The sequence below is a fragment of the Biomphalaria glabrata genome, chromosome 11, assembly GCF_947242115.1.
Source record: "Biomphalaria glabrata chromosome 11, xgBioGlab47.1, whole genome shotgun sequence".
Lineage (NCBI taxonomy): Eukaryota > Metazoa > Mollusca > Gastropoda > Planorbidae > Biomphalaria > Biomphalaria glabrata.
Window position 1 is genome coordinate 30,733,039 of NC_074721.1, and position 16,005 is coordinate 30,749,043.

General features: G+C 38.8%; 1 protein-coding gene across 3 annotated transcripts in view; it reads left to right on the forward strand.

The window, feature by feature from the left end:
• The window catches only part of LOC106065663 (sialin-like), a 57,568-nt gene that overhangs the window by 4,218 nt on the left and 37,345 nt on the right, over positions 1–16,005 (forward strand). The window contains exon 1 of one of the 3 annotated variants that reach the window (XM_056004681.1): positions 4,222–4,375. The exons of 1 other annotated variant lie outside the window; for it this stretch is intronic. The gene's annotated coding sequence lies outside the window, so the exon portion shown is untranslated. Of the gene's footprint in view, positions 1–4,221; positions 4,376–11,133; positions 11,233–16,005 lie in introns of those variants that run through there. One more of the 3 variants, XM_056004682.1, reaches the window with a different exon arrangement.

Genomic DNA, 16,005 nt, shown 5'->3' on the forward strand with positions numbered 1-16,005 from the left:
TCTCCTGGCAGTGTTCCAGTTGTTTTCAGCATTTCAGGAAATTCTCTTTGTAACTCGTCTTCTGCCTTGGATTCTATGCTGTCTATCCGTTGTAGTAGTCCTAAACATTCTGCTGTGTCACCACTCAAAATGTTCTCTTGACTAATGTCTACTACCTCAAACCTTGCTTTCACCTCTTGGATATTATTTTTCAAAGGTAGCACTACTGCTCCTAAGGTCTTAATAACATGATTAGAGTAAGACTTGAGCGACTTTGCTGAATAAGCAAGTTTTACTTTGTCTTTGAGCTTTTCAAACTCTGACTTGACAAGAATGTTACATCTTGCACCAGTGTCGATACGAAAAATTAATGTCTTACCATGCACGACTAGTTTTACAGTCCACTTGTCTTCAACGACATTGATATTCTCAATATTACCCTTTTTATACTGGCTACTTGCAGTACTAACAGGTATAATATTTTCATCACTGTGACTGTCATCTTCTACTAGATTGACGTTGCGTCTTTTTCTGCACATTTGAAACCAGTGGTTTTTCTTCTTGCAGAAATTGCATGTGGTTCCTATTGCTGGACATTTTCCCTTTTCATGGTTCTTGCCGCATTTACTACATAATTTAGCTGAGTTTTCTTTAGACTTCTGCTTGAGTACATTGTGTGACTGTCTCTTGATTGCTAGAACTTCTTGGCCCCTAAACATTTTCACTTGGCTTTGTGACATCTCATATTGTTGTCCAATTTCTATAGCCTTGCTAAGGGTCAACTTCTGTCCCTGATCAAGTAGTCTTAACTGTACCTTTTCGTGTATGACTCCACTGATGATCAAATCAATGAGCATATCGTCTGGATTGTCATACTCACAGTCCATAATGAGAAGCTTTAGGTCTTTAACGAAGTTATCAAAACTTTCTCCTTCTACCTGCTTTCTCTGATGTGCTCTAAATCTAGACACTCTTTTATTTTGTCTTGGCCTTATGTAGTCTTCTATTTTCTTTAATAGCAATTGCGGATCTCCCTCTTCACTATCAGTAATATTTAGAGTTTTGTAAACTTCTCGGCCCTGTTGACCTATCCACATTCCCAGCCATCCGGCTTTTTGTTTACTATCGGCACCAGCTAACGGTCCTTTGAAACAAAAGCTCACCTGCTGTTGAAACCTTAGAAACTCTTGATACAGATCTTTAGCATTCCAATTCAAGATTGGTTGCTCAAAATAAAAAGAAGCCATTATTAGATTAATAAAAACCTTTGTCTGGACAGCTTTTTAAGTTTTATTCTGACACCATGTAGAATATTTGTATTACACAAATAACAAACTAGTGTTTAAGAGGGAAGACATATTAGGAACTCCATTTATTACGTAAACACAAGCGGTGTTGCACTGACGCGCTAGTGTGCAAATGTACATATATTACTATTATGTTACAAATATCTCACGTTGCTAAAGAGGTCAAGGTCTCTCACTCTCATAGGGCTTAACCTATATGTTGTTAAAACTTATTTTGATTATGGAATAAGTATCTTCGAAACACATGTCTTCAATACATTTTAGAGCCTTATAGGCCATTTAGTGACCTTAAATATGTAGAAAAACGTCTATGCCAAAATAATGACAATACATGAGTAGTCCTTATAAAACAAGCTGCCTAGGCAAATAGTGATTACATTGCCTGGTCGTGTACGTGGCATGCGCTCCAGACTGTTGTCTCGATGGTGGCGAATGGGCCCGGGTTCGAACCCTGACTTTGTCATCCACCGGGTGAGGATGTAAAAATCTTCAATTTTGAAGGAACGCCCGAAACATGTGAAACAAACAAAAACGCAAACTAGATGAAGTTTGCTTAGGTGTGTCGTTACGACATACAGACGTGTGTAGTTAGGTGTGTCGTTACGTCGCGCTGAAGTATGTAGTTAGGTGTATCTTTATGACACACTGAAGTGTGTAGTTAATTAACACAACGTATCAATATTAATTCGCCTGATCGTAAAGCTAGCTTGTGTGGTTGAAACTAGATCTATAAACAGGGTCGCTAAATGACTCGGGTTTCGGTGATATTACGCCAGACATTTCCCCCCGAGCAATGTCCTCTGTAGGTTGGCTTGGTGACCGTGACCCCGAGTTCTGCTGTAAGTTTGTTTTGCTTCTTCTTATGGCTTGGAGTCACATTCACGTTCAGTCATTTGGTAGAAGTGTTTGTAGTTTTAATGTTCAAGCTTCTTATTGTATGTTAATCTCAAATGCGCAGAATTGTAACAATCACCACAAAAACAAAACAACAACACATAAAAAAACGTATTATTAGTAAGATGAAAAAGAAAAGTCTTCCCATTGTAAAACAACAACAACAATGTGACAAAAAGACAACATTAAAATGCTCATGACGTGGTTTTACCAAGTGTTCCAGTCCATGCAGATTCAGAAAAGTCTGGCACACTCGTCGTTTGTGTCAGTTTGAACGTTGTTTTATCCCAGTGTTTCCCAAACTGTGTTCCGCGGAACCGTAGTGTTTACGCGAGGCCGTAATAGTTGTTCCACGAACCACTGAAATAATTAAGTAGTTGGCCACCACGTGAATTAACCTCTCTAAAAAATAAGCAAATTGTTCTAGTAAATTCTCAGAATGAGCAAAGTGTTCCGTAAAGTTTGGGAAACCCTGCCTTACCTTATCAGATACAAGTGTAGCTTCCGTTGTGTCAAAACTCGTTGCCTTTCCAGAAGATAACTTGGGATGGGAGGACGAGATTGGTTGGCGATGGGCAATGGAAAAAGAGTTCACAAACATTTACTCTATCACAGTACTAGATCTACTTTATACGTTCTGTGATTGTCGAATTGTCATCTGTCTTGGGATCTTAAAGAAATCACGTATTACACATTGCCGGCGTGATCCCAAGGATAGGCATTACATTTGGCATTACATTTGGCATCAACTTAGTTGCAGGTGCTGCCGAAAGTAATCCATGGAAGTCCATATGCCCATGGGACTCCACTGCCTATTTATCCACTAGGTGCACCGCGAAGCCTTTAATCGTTAGGGGGTTTTAGAGGCGCCATGTATACTCTCTGAGTTTAGAGATATAGAGTATAGAGCTGTGGTAAGTCTCTAAAAGTCACTTGGGCAGGTGCTGGACTTGTAGCTTATCTCCAAAGAGATCTCCGACTGTCAAACCTTATAAATCAAATCACTATGGAAACAGTCAGCACAATGAGCTATGGTGAATTTCGATTGTTTCTATGGCCGACCATTAACGAGAGTGTCGTGTGACCAACCACTTTTATTTCCCAAAACGTCAGGTTCCCTTAACAATCAGGCATTCTAAAAATCTCGAATTTCAAAACCCCAGTCTTCATCGGGAAGCGAACTCAGACTCCGCGGGTTCGGAAGCCTCGCGTTTTATCACTCGGCCACCACGCACCGTGAATGAACATAACTTATTGATTTTTTTCTGTTTATATCAGAACGAAAAGGCAAATATTGAATGAATTAACAATTTTAATGATGCTACTTAAAAGAAGTTTCAGAAATAAAGAAATATAAGAACGAGATAACTATAGCGTACGGCAGCTGAACAAAGTTGGTTTACTTGAAATTTAGAAGCTTGAAATAAAAAGATTACAAGGTTTGGGTCTAGACTTGGTCAAATTATGACTGCGTAACACAACCACACGACCACAAAGAACAGATGGTTGGGGGAAAGCGGAAAAAAAAGCAGCCGGGGGGGGGGTAGATTTTGTCAATTGTAAACTTATTTGACTGGTGAAAAGTAGGCAACAAAATGGACACACGTTTATATGGATAGTCACTTGTTTTATAGCTTTATTGAGTGTTGACAATACTTACATGTGGCCTGTGGAAAAACGGAGGGCAATTAGGGATGAACGCTTAACAGCCATAACGTTACTAGGGGACCATTTTAGTTGTAAAAGTTCCTCCTTCCCCCAAGGTTCCATATTTGTCTATACAAGAAGCACACTGACAAAAACTATGTCATGAAAATGAGACAATGGGAACTTTGTTTGTCTTTTTTTTTTTTTCATCTATATTAATTTTGTCTCAAACACACAGAACCTATTGTAAATTGGTTTCATTCAGGACATCGGCCACAGAGGTCGTCGAAATATGTCATTATACCAAGCGCAGGTGTTTTAAAAATAGCTTCATAACAACGTTCCCCCTTGAATGCCCTTTAAACCAAACATAGTTTTGAAGATTGCATCATTCTATTCCACTTAAGGATCGGTAGCGTCTCGACTGACGACGACATGATTTATGACCATTGAGTGGCATTTAGACATTAGTCAAAAGTTTTTAACTGCGTCCACTACACGTGCTGACAGAAACTACATTAGCCTAATATTTGATTCACACGGTCAAAGTAAGTGATTTAGTTTTTTTTTTTTTTCTGCAGCTAAAATTCCATGTCTTGTAAATGGCGAAGGTCATGATCGAAAGCGTTCGCATATTTTCGTTTGTTTATTAATTATGAAAAAAAACCAACAACAACACAGTTTTTAAAAATATTTTTTCTATAGCGCATTTTTAAAATGCTTTTAGCATTGCTCAGTGCGCTTGGTCCAATCTCTTTTCGGGACCAGTCGGGGTTAGGGGTATTTGTGAGAAAGTTTCCATGCTGCCTTTAGGCACTCAGCAAACACAACGCTGCTCGAGTCGGGTTTCGACCTCGAGCCTTCTTGAAGGGTGATCAAACGGATTATGCCTTTTAGTCACACAATCCTTCTTTCAGCTCTCACTTTCTTCCTATTCAAAATGTCGGTCAAAAGTTGGAGCACTAGCAAAAGAAAAAAATGTAAAAAATTAATGCATTTATTTCAAACTAAAATTTTGCATATAATAGTATGGCTAGAAAGCTAAGTTGATAGAGCGTCAGCCTAATAACCACTGGCGGATCCAGGGGGGGGGGCGGTAGGGGCGATCGCCCCCCCCCACTCGGCCGACCCCCCCCCCCCGAAGGGGGGGGCGGACGAACTTTAGTATAGGATTCTCACAATTTGTATACGAATTTATTACTTATGTTAAAAATATATACTAATTATTTATATTTCAACCTATTTTTAGATTATTTCGCCCCCCCTCTAGTATGTTGGTCGATTTGGTGGGGTCGGGAGGGGGCGATGGTATCAATCCCGCCTTCCCCCCCCCCCCTTAACTTTCGAGTTGCCGATCTTTATATTATGTCGTTCCCTGTTTGCCGATTGGTGGGGGGAGGGGACGAATACCTCTTCTGCCCTTCCCACCTAAACCCTTTGAGTGGGGGGGGGGGCGGTTCCTTTTTTTTTTTGAGAAATCATAGTTTGTGAACAAAATTAGTTGAATTAATATATAAATTTTATATTATGTCGCTCCCTTCCTGGTATTTTGGCCGATTCGGTGGGGTGAGGGGGGGGGCGATTGCATGTACTGCCCTCCCCACTCTAGCCCTCTGAGTGCTATGGGGGGCGGTCCTATTTTTGTGGAGAATCATAGTTTGTAAATAAAATTAGTTGAATATCTATATAATATAAACTACGTATTGATATGTGACCCATTGTAAATATGTCGTACCACACTCTAATCTCAAATTGTATCATTAGTAAATTTAAATGAAAAAGGGTTGTACCAGGTGGGAGGGGCGATACATGCAATCGCATTTCCCCCAATCGGACAAATCAATACTTTTTCTTTTTGTATTATAGTTAAGAAATTACAAAATTAAAAAAAATCTGTCACTAATATAATTTATATATACTATAAATTAAATTCTTATATCGAGTCGCCCCATACCTATTATTTAATGCCAAATGCAATCTTTAGAAGAAATTAGTAAAGGAGCGAGGATTAATCGTTTTCACTCTACTGCCATTCCCATTTTGTAATTTCACATGAAGTTATTATAAGTATTTTAAGAAAGACTTTGCATGGGAAAAGTTAGAATTCAAACGCAATTTTTCAGTATAAGAGTCATGATTGAGATGAGTTCTAAACTCAAATAACGTTTTCATAGTCGCCTTTTCCCAACCTTTACTCAATCTGATATTTTTCTAGCTAAATAAATTTGGGACTAAAACTCACAATTTATACTAGAGTTTTCTTGAATACTATTTATCGAATAAGTTTTTTTTCGGCGGCGATCCTCAATGCAAAAATCTAAATACGTGGGGTATCCTATCTTTTCAAGGAACAAATCGGTTTTATTTGCAATATATTATGGGTCTATAAATTCAAATTAGAATATTTTTCAAGTACAACATTATTCGAAAGGTCGTTTTTTAATAGTATGAATAATGAGCTTCAGGTCAGGAGAATGCGTTTCTGCAGTGAAGAATGCAAGAAAACGCTTTTGGCGTCGAACTCCATTTATGAGTAATGAGTTGTAGATGTCAGGAGAATGCGTTTCTGCAGTGAAGAATGCAAGAAAACGCTTTTGGCGTCGGGGCTTCGCCCCGAACTCCAATTATGAGTAATGAGTTGTAGATGTCAGGAGAATGCGTTTCTGCAGTGAAGAATGCAAGAAAACGCTTTTGGCGTCGGGGCTTCGCGCCGAACTCCAATTATGAGTAATGAGTTGTAGATGTCAGGAGAATGCGTTTCTGCAGTGAAGAATGCAAAAAAACGCTTTTGGCGTCGGGGCTTCGCCCCGAACTCCATTTATGGATAATGAGTTGTAGATGTCAGGAGAATGCGTTTCTGCAGAGAAGAATGCAAGAAAACGCTTTTGGCGTCGGGGCTTCGCCCCGAACTCCAATTATGAGTAATGAGTTGTAGATGTCAGGAGAATGCGTTTCTGCAGTGAAGAATGCAAAAAAACGCTTTTGGCGTCGGGGCTTCGCCCCTAACTCCATTTATGGATAATGAGTTGTAGATGTCAGGAGAATGCGTTTCTGCAGAGAAGAATGCAAGAAAACGCTTTTGGCGTCGGGGCTTCGCCCCGAACTTCATTTATGGGTAATGAGTTTTAGATGTCAGGAGAATGCGTTTCTGCAATGAAGAATGCAAGAAAACGCTTTTGGCGTCGGGGCTTCGCCCCGAACTCCATTGATGAATAATGAGCTGTACTTGTCAAGAGAATGCTTTTCTGCAGTGGAAAAAAGTAAGAAGACGCTTATGGCGTCGGGGCTTCGCCCCGAATTTCACCAGAGAACCTTATAGCGCTGCCCCAGTTGTTTTGTTTTTCGCCGAAGGTTGAGAAATGCTGCTTTTTGTATTCTCATATTTATATATATATATATATATATATATATATATATATGTGTGTGTGTGTGCGCGTGTGTGTGTGTGTGTGTGTGCGCGCGCGCTGTATGCACGTTTATGCGTAGGGTTAGGGTTTACTGGGCGTTAGGGTTAGGGTTTGGAAAAAAATCGCCCCCCCCCCCCCCCACTCCAAAGTTCTGGATCCGCTAGTGCTAATAACACAAATCTTTTAGCATGGACGTCGGTTTCGTCCCTTTGATTTTCTCGTTATTTTCTCTGACAAAATAGAAATGTTAAGCTTACTATTATTACTATTACTATTATTTGAACTATTGTAAGGATTCGTTTTTACAAAGTTTATATCAACGCACTCTTTCTGTCTGTCTGTTATTTCTCCGACACCCATTCTCAAAACAAGCTCAACATTTTGCACAAATATTCATTGGCATAGATTAGACACGAATCAGTAATAGGGATTACCAATTAGTCATTTAACTATTGGTAATTTATTATTTTGTTTGATACCAACAACGAAAAGTAATCCTTGAGTATTCACAGATATGGCTAAATATGTAGGGCTTGTTCCCTTTCTAGAATTTTTCACATTATTTCTCCCACACCCATTCTCAGGATTAAGTTGGAATTTTAAGCAATTATTATTGTACCTTGCAAAACATGAATCAATTTAAAAAGTAACCAATTAGTCAATTAATTATTGGTAATTAATTACTTTGTTCGATATCGAATAAGTAAAATAACCTCTACGTGATTGAGAGATATAGTTGTTAGTGCGGATTTCTTCTCCTTAGATAAACTTTGTTTTTTAAAATGGATTTTTTTTTTTATTTTGCTTGTTTTTTAAATTTATATTACTTGTAGGTCTGGCCTTGGAAGATAGGATGCCCTAGGCGAAGTGAATTTGGTGGCCCTAAATGAAATTTAAAAAGTTAAAAATAAATTGTGATAAAATAAAATTACGCAATTTATTAAAACCCTGCCCGTGTCTGTATCTACATCGACAAATAACTGAAATTCATATATTGCTATTTCAGTAATGGAGGCTAGAGTTGGATTAGAAAACAGAGTCATTTGTACTATATGTTCGAGAACTGATCCAAGTTTCACAATTATTTTTAGTCCTATCCTAGGAGGCTGCCTAGTTTGCCTATGCCTAAGGCCGGCCTTATTACTTATGTCTTTTTATTATTTTGTTCACTTCAATTTGGTTTATTTCCAAAGATAGTACATAGTGTTATTCTACATGTTTACCGCTTTCAAAGTCGCCCCCCCCCCTTTTAAAACGTTGACATTTAATTATCACAAAAGCTATTCCCCTTGTGGTGATATGGCTTTGAGCTAAAAATACATTCCGCTCTTAAAACATGATAGCAGAAGGCTCATTTCTCGCTAATGGTGGCGCTTATGTCTCTGAAGTGTGTGTGTGTGTGTGTGTGTATTGATTTACTTGATGCCAAATTCTAAAATAAACGTTACTAAACAATATGTGTGCGTGTGTGTTAAGAATCATACAAATAATGTCAAAGACTAATGAAAACTCCGAGTAGTGGAGATTTGGAATGCGCCACCGCGTCTCTCACTTCTCCCTAAATTGCTTTTAGAATACATATTGCGTCATCATTCCAGGTCCACTTTCTGATAGCGTCTTCTGGTGTGGTAAATTGTTTATGTTCTTGTTTAAGGCTGGTGCTATTTTTAGGTCGTTAGTCGACTTTTAAATATCATCTGAAAAGCATAAATCAGAGGTACAAATAGAATTTAATTTTTAATTTTTTAAAAGTTTTCAGCGGCGACACGACAAATCGTGTGTACCAAAACTGAGGACACCTCCCTCTCCCACTCGGTCATCCGAGTAGCCAATGAGTAAGAGTGCCGAGTAGCCAATGAGTAAGAGTGCCGAGTAGCCAATGAGTAAGAGTGCCGAGTAGCCAATGAGTAAGAGTGCCGAGTAGCCAATGAGTAAGAGTGCCGAGTAGCCAATGAGTAAGAGCGCCGAGTAGCCAATGAGTAAGAGTGCCGAGTAGCCAATGAGTAAGAGTGCCGAGTAGCCAATGAGTAAGAGTGCCGAGTAGCCAATGAGTAAGAGTGCCGAGTAGCCAATGAGTAAGAGTATCATGTTAAAAAAAATGCTGGCCTAAATACGTTAAAGACTTTTTGTGGTGATCTTTGTGCCCCCCCCCCCCTTCTGTGACGTAGGCTACGGTATGGCTGTTTGCTATGGTGGGGGAGGGAGGGAGGTTTTGTGGCAAGGTGGTCGTGACGTTGAGGCACTGGATTTTGATAACGGCCATCCTGGTTCCATCGTCCTCGCATCTCCCCACCCCTCCGCTTTCCCCCCCCCCCCCTCAAAGACTTGGGGGGGTAAGGTTAAATATTATCAAGCACGAATGTTAGCCTTTAATAATAGGAATGAGAGAGTGCATTCACGATATCTGAAAGGTTGGCTACCGGAAGTGAAGATCTACATTTATTATACTTTCATTTTGACTTTGACCGAAAAAAAAAAGTCTCACCCAGAGAGAAAATATACAGGCACTAGCATTACCTTCTGGTTAGGTCCATTGATTTGTTTCCAGGCTATATATTGTTTCTTACTTTTTTTCCATACTTACTTTTTAAAGTTCAACGCTTTCCCCAGACATTCCTTTGGCCCGCTGATTCTAGAATCTATTACGTTGAATTGGACCAGTCCGTAAATGAAGTATCACCTCTTTTTCCCCATCCCCCGTAACAAATAGACTATTCTGCTTTTCATTTCTTTTTTGAACTATTTGATAGGCTGTATATTTGTTAACCTAGGCCCTTTTTCGTATTACATCCTGCAAATGCTCACATAAAACTGGCCGTACCCCCGAACCTTATTATTGCATTTTCAATTCAAACTGTCCCTATTTCAACGACCCGCTTTAAATCGCTCTCCCAGACACACTCACATCTGGCCGTGATTTCTGTATCACTTTTCTCTCCCCCACCATTTTCACCCCGTCCCTTAAAACACTTAAATGTTAGTATCTGTTACATTTAATTGGCACGGCCCTCTTTATATCAATCTTGTTTTGCCTGTGAATTCCATTAACAGTATCACCTATCCCCCCCCACACACACACATACGCACAACTACAATATTCATTGTTTACTACGTACAGAATTACTTTACGAGCCTTGCGTGTAGCGAAGTCATACAGTATTATCATAAAGATTTCATTTCCTACATAGATCACGCTCAATAGCCAGAATTACCAAATGTTTCAATCTATCTTTGAGAATTGTTGACCTCAAGTAATTCTTCATTAGTTTGAGGCCCGAGAAGCTTCTTTCACCAGATAACACAATTACGGGTAATGCATAATGCCGTTTTTATGTATCGCAGGTAGGATTGACGTTTTCCATATTGAATGACACCCCAAAATGACCATTTTTGTCTATATATTTCATGAGATGTGTATGAGTTTTCTAAAGATTGTTAATTATTTCCGGAGATTTCCTTTTTTATTTTCGTATATTTTGCAATTTTAGGAGATTTCCAGGAAATCTGTTATAAGTTATAAAATGGTTTAATTTAATAATTTACACCCAGAATTAGCGCGGGTCTTATGACAGTGCGGGGCCCACTGCGGTCGCATAGGTTGCTTATGGCCGGCCCTGCAAAATAGCGGCGTATGCTACGCCACCGGCCGACTAGTATATATTTTATATAAGAGGAAATTACGCACAAAAAGTAGTGTTTAAAAACGAAAGTATAATCTTGTACTCTTCAATATCTTGGCTTCAAAAAGCCTTTTGGGTCGAAATTGTAAATTGGTAAATTTAACCGCTGGGGCTTCGATCAAGAAAATATCTTATTTGTCGTGTTTGAAACTACAATTTTATGTTTTTTGAATCATTGCATTGCTGCTTTCTGTCTGAAACAAACACGCTTAAGAAATGTTTCAGTCTGCGATGTGTGTTCTTGGTATCCATCGAAGCATAGAACATTACCTTTTACCATCAATTCATGTACAGTGTCTGTCATGGTTTCAACTCTGGGTAAGTCTTATGTCGTAGTCACTTGTGTTCTGTTATTGTGGTGTGTTTTCTGAAGTTACATTTTATTGAAAGCCAAGCAACTCAACTGAGTTTATGCACAACTATATCAACAGGGTTTCTACACAACTCTATCAACAGGGTTTATGCACAACTCTATCAACAGGGTTTATACACAACTCTATCAACAGGGTTTCTACACAACTCTATCAACAGGGTTTCTACACAACTCTATCAACAGGGTTTTCGCCCTGCTACTGATATTCTTCTTAATTTTCCCCTTCTCTTTCCATGCAAACATTGAAGACACAAGCCTCAACACTTATCTACAGGTTCCAATATTTATTTTTGTTTATGTCTCTCTTTTTTTTATATGCCATTTATTTATTTCGTTTTAAATATATTGTTTATGTTATGACACATGTTCTTTGGCTTTGCGAGCTAATCAAAAGATGGTTTCCAGTGCTAACAACCAACAAGCTGGTTTATTTAGAATGAATGTTTTATGCGTTGCGAACTTCTTACATTGACATGCCTAATTCGTTGTTGAACTCCATTACTGGGTTTATACTTAATAATTGTAAACATTGTTACTGGCTGATGGAGTCTTAGTTTTTTTATTTTTTTATTTTAATTGCGCTGCTAGGAGGCTTCTAGAAACTTCTGTCCAATGTATGAAGCGTTTTGGAAATGTGTATGTGTCCAGGCAGAAATATGTGTATGTGTCAGGCAGAAATATGTGTATGTGTCCAGGCAGAAATATTTGTATGTGTCCAGGCAGAAATATGTGTATGTGTCCAGGCAGAAATATGTGTATGTGTCCAGGCAGAAATATGTGTATGTGTCCAGGCAGAAATATGTGTATGTGTCCAGGCAGAAATATGTGTATGTGTCCAGGCAGAAATATGTGTATGTGTCCAGGCAGAAATATGTGTATGTGTCCAGGCAGAAATATTTGTATGTGTCCAGGCAGAAATATTTGTATGTGTCCAGGCAGAAATATTTGTATGTGTCCAGGCAGAAATATTTGTATGTGTCCAGGCAGAAATATGTGTATGTGTCCAGGCAGAAATATTTGTATGTGTCCAGGCAGAAATATGTGTATGTGTCCAGGCAGAAATATGTGTATGTGTCCAGGCAGAAATATGTGTATGTGTCCAGGCAGAAATATGTGTATGTGTCCAGGCAGAAATATGTGTATGTGTCCAGGCAGAAATATTTGTATGTGTCCAGGCAGAAATATTTGTATGTGTCCAGGCAGAAATATTTGTATGTGTCCAGGCAGAAATATTTGTATGTGTCCAGGCAGAAATATTTGTATGTGTCCAGGCAGAAATATGTGTATGTGTCCAGGCAGAAATATTTGTATGTGTCCAGGCAGAAATATGTGTATGTGTCCAGGCAGAAATATGTGTATGTGTCCAGGCAGAAATATGTGTATGTGTCCAGGCAGAAATATGTGTATGTGTCCAGGCAGAAATATGTGTATGTGTCCAGGCAGAAATATGTGTATGTGTCCAGGCAGAAATATGTGTATGTGTCCAGGCAGAAATATGTGTATGTGTCCAGGCAGAAATATGTGTATGTGTCCAGGCAGAAATATGTGTATGTGTCCAGGCAGAAAAAAGGTCGAGAACCATTGGCTTACGAATTATGAAGTTCTTAAACAAATAACTGATGTGCACCTAAATAAAAAAACAACATACAAATAAAAAAACAACATACAAACAAAAAAAACAACAACAAACAAACAAACACAAGTTTGTTGCGTCACACCAAGATATGACCCTCGCTATCCACCACAACAGCTGAACCACTTTTTCCTGACTTTTGATCCGTAAGCAAACGCTGATGCAACGGTTCAGTGATCCGTAACCTTCTTGTGAATGGACCACTGAACTCGCGTCTTGATTTCTGACGTAACTTTATTGTCGTTTAGGATTACAATTAGTCTCTTCATGTATTTTGTGACCCCACGATTTTTTTTGTACGTTGATGTTTAAAGAAAAAAAAAAACAACGGATAATTTTCTGGTAAACAATACACAAAATAACTCCAGATCTGCATCTCGATGAATGTTGTAGGCTTGGTGATGAGAATCATGCTTGGGATGGCACAGTCTTAAAATGCCTTGATTTGCGAAACGTTTGAATCAATACATTGTAATACAGATTCAAGTTACCCGCAACACGTTCTTATTTTATGTAAACATCATAGATCTATATAGATCTATGCAACACATGTGTTTTATATGTGTATATTACGTTTTCATTAACACACCGTTTATGTTTGACTCATGTTTGCTAGGACGAGGTATTATGTACAGTAGAGAACATCTAGCGGTGTCTCCAGATTTGTTTCTTGCCGTCTCTGTAAGAAATTGTTTCTTTAATAAATAAAAAAATTATTCGAAAGAAAGTGAACAAATATCAATTAGCAAAAAGTTACCTTAGCGGTCATTTAGAGAGGGTAACCAATTTTGAAAAGTGCTTAGCTACCTAGTTATATGTATATAAAGATATCTCACATTGGGAGTGGGCACTGTTTAGACTGTAGTGGCAGTAGAGAGGCAGTCGGTAGTCTAGGTCCTAGGCTCTAGTCGCTCTACCATTTTTAATTCTTATAACAATCTCTTCCTCTTTCACAGCCCATCATGTATTGGGCCATTGAACATTGCGGCTTTGATGAAGCCTATAATGAAAACAATCTAGATGTAAGAGCATTGCACTCAGTCAAAATGTATCTTTACTAGACCAGAAAACATTTTTTATTTAATCCATTAAAACAATGAGTGCTTATAATCTACAGCATTCCTGACGCTTTCAGGTATTCTATACAATGACTAAAACTGCTTTAGGCAAAGTGTGAAATACCCATATAGTTATTTTATTAATAAGTTTTTCGGAATAATATTTCTATTTGCCAGTAATCTAGAACACTTAAGTCGTGTTGCTATACTATTGATTCCTTAGTAAAGTATTGGACAGAAAGTTGTAAACAGAGAGATGACAAGTATTCATGCATGCACTAGGATGTGCTCCTCAACGAACGCGGACCAACGTGACAGTGTCTAACTGCACAGTAACGTGCGTGCTTGAGCTATGTGTATGTGTGTGTTTCCCTGTGTGCAGTCTTTGATGTTACTTCTAGAAATCTAGGGCAGACGTTGAACGGACTCTTTTTCTTTTGACTGTATGCATGTAATGTGTGCACGAAACGTCTCGTTTTCTTCAGTCGCGAGGTTTGGTTTGGCAATATTGTTTATCCCCTACAGTGGCGTAGCTAGGAATTTGCCGTCATTTGGGTGCGGGGGGGGGGGGCTTGACCTCTTTGGGGCCCCTGCATTTTTAGTAAAATTTAATGTAAAAAAACAACACTCAAGTGGGGGCCCCGGGGTATTTTCAACTCCCCTCCCCCCACCGTAGCCACGCCATTGATCCCCAAGTCAAATGTTTTCTTTTTATTAGAATCAGTAAAACTGAAAAAGAAAGAAAATTTTCGGCGGACATTTAGAGCTGTAAAATCAAATTTCTAAGTTTTTTCGCTTGTAACACAATCACTTTTTGTATTACATAGTTGGCAAGAGATCTTTTAATTGAGCGTCCTTGACATTGTTTAGCATTGCAAATGTAGCGTGAAAATCAGTAATAAAGAACTCATTGTTCAGCAACTTCTAGCAACTGACTTTAGTAACAAACTATAGCAACTGACTTTAGTAACAAACTATAACACCTTACTTTACTAGCAAACTATAACAACTCACTATAGTAACAAACTATAGCAACTCACTTTATTAATTTAATATTCTCCTGTAAATAGGTCCTGGCTCTACATGTTCCTAACACATAAACAGCCTTGCTGTCATCGACTCTAATAATTCCAGCCAGTCATTCTGTCATAAATGTCCCCCAACCCTACAGGTGACTAAAATCAGACAGTATACACAAACCAGTGTGTCTGTCATCAGTAGCCTACTGTTTCGGTGCTTTTTTTTTTTTTTTTTAAGTATACGTTCAACAATAAAAGATCACAAAAACTTCTTCACCAGCCAATGGTTACATTCTGACTCAAGGGAAATGATTTTATACTTGAAGCACCACATGTCCACAAATGTTATCAAATGATCTAATATCATGGTTGTTTGTGAAAGACGACACTTTTAAGAATTACCAGTAAGTTTGTTTCTCTTAGACCCTCTAAGTTGACAGACAACAGTATTGTTACAAATGAACAGTGATAGGTAGAGGTCAACGTATGACCCCGGCGAGATGACACAGCAGCTGGTGTTCCCTGGAATCTACATGTACAAACAAAGACAGGATGTGACGTGTCCACACGTGTTGTTCCAGGGGACGAACAGATCTAAGTAGGGGGACAGTTACTAATGAACAGTGACAGATAAAGGTCACTACGTGTGACCCCGACTTGATGACACTGCATCGAGTGTTTTCTGGAATCTACGTGTATAAATAGAGACAGGATGTGACGTTTCCTCACGTGTTATTTCAGAGGATACTAGCCGTGTTTGTGCAACTTTGGACAAGCGATTAGGGACTCTATATAAGCCAGAGAGTTAATGTGAAAGTCAGTCGTATGGAATCGTATGGAGTCGTGAGTGAGCCGTTACAGTCGATACAGACTATGTAAGACGTGTGCGGCTCTGTGGAAGAGAAATGTGTACGACTCGATGCAAGTTAACTAGGGTAGAGTTAACTGGAGTGGACTACTGTCGTTAAAGTCTATACAGCGAACTACAGTGGACTTGAGCTGTTACAG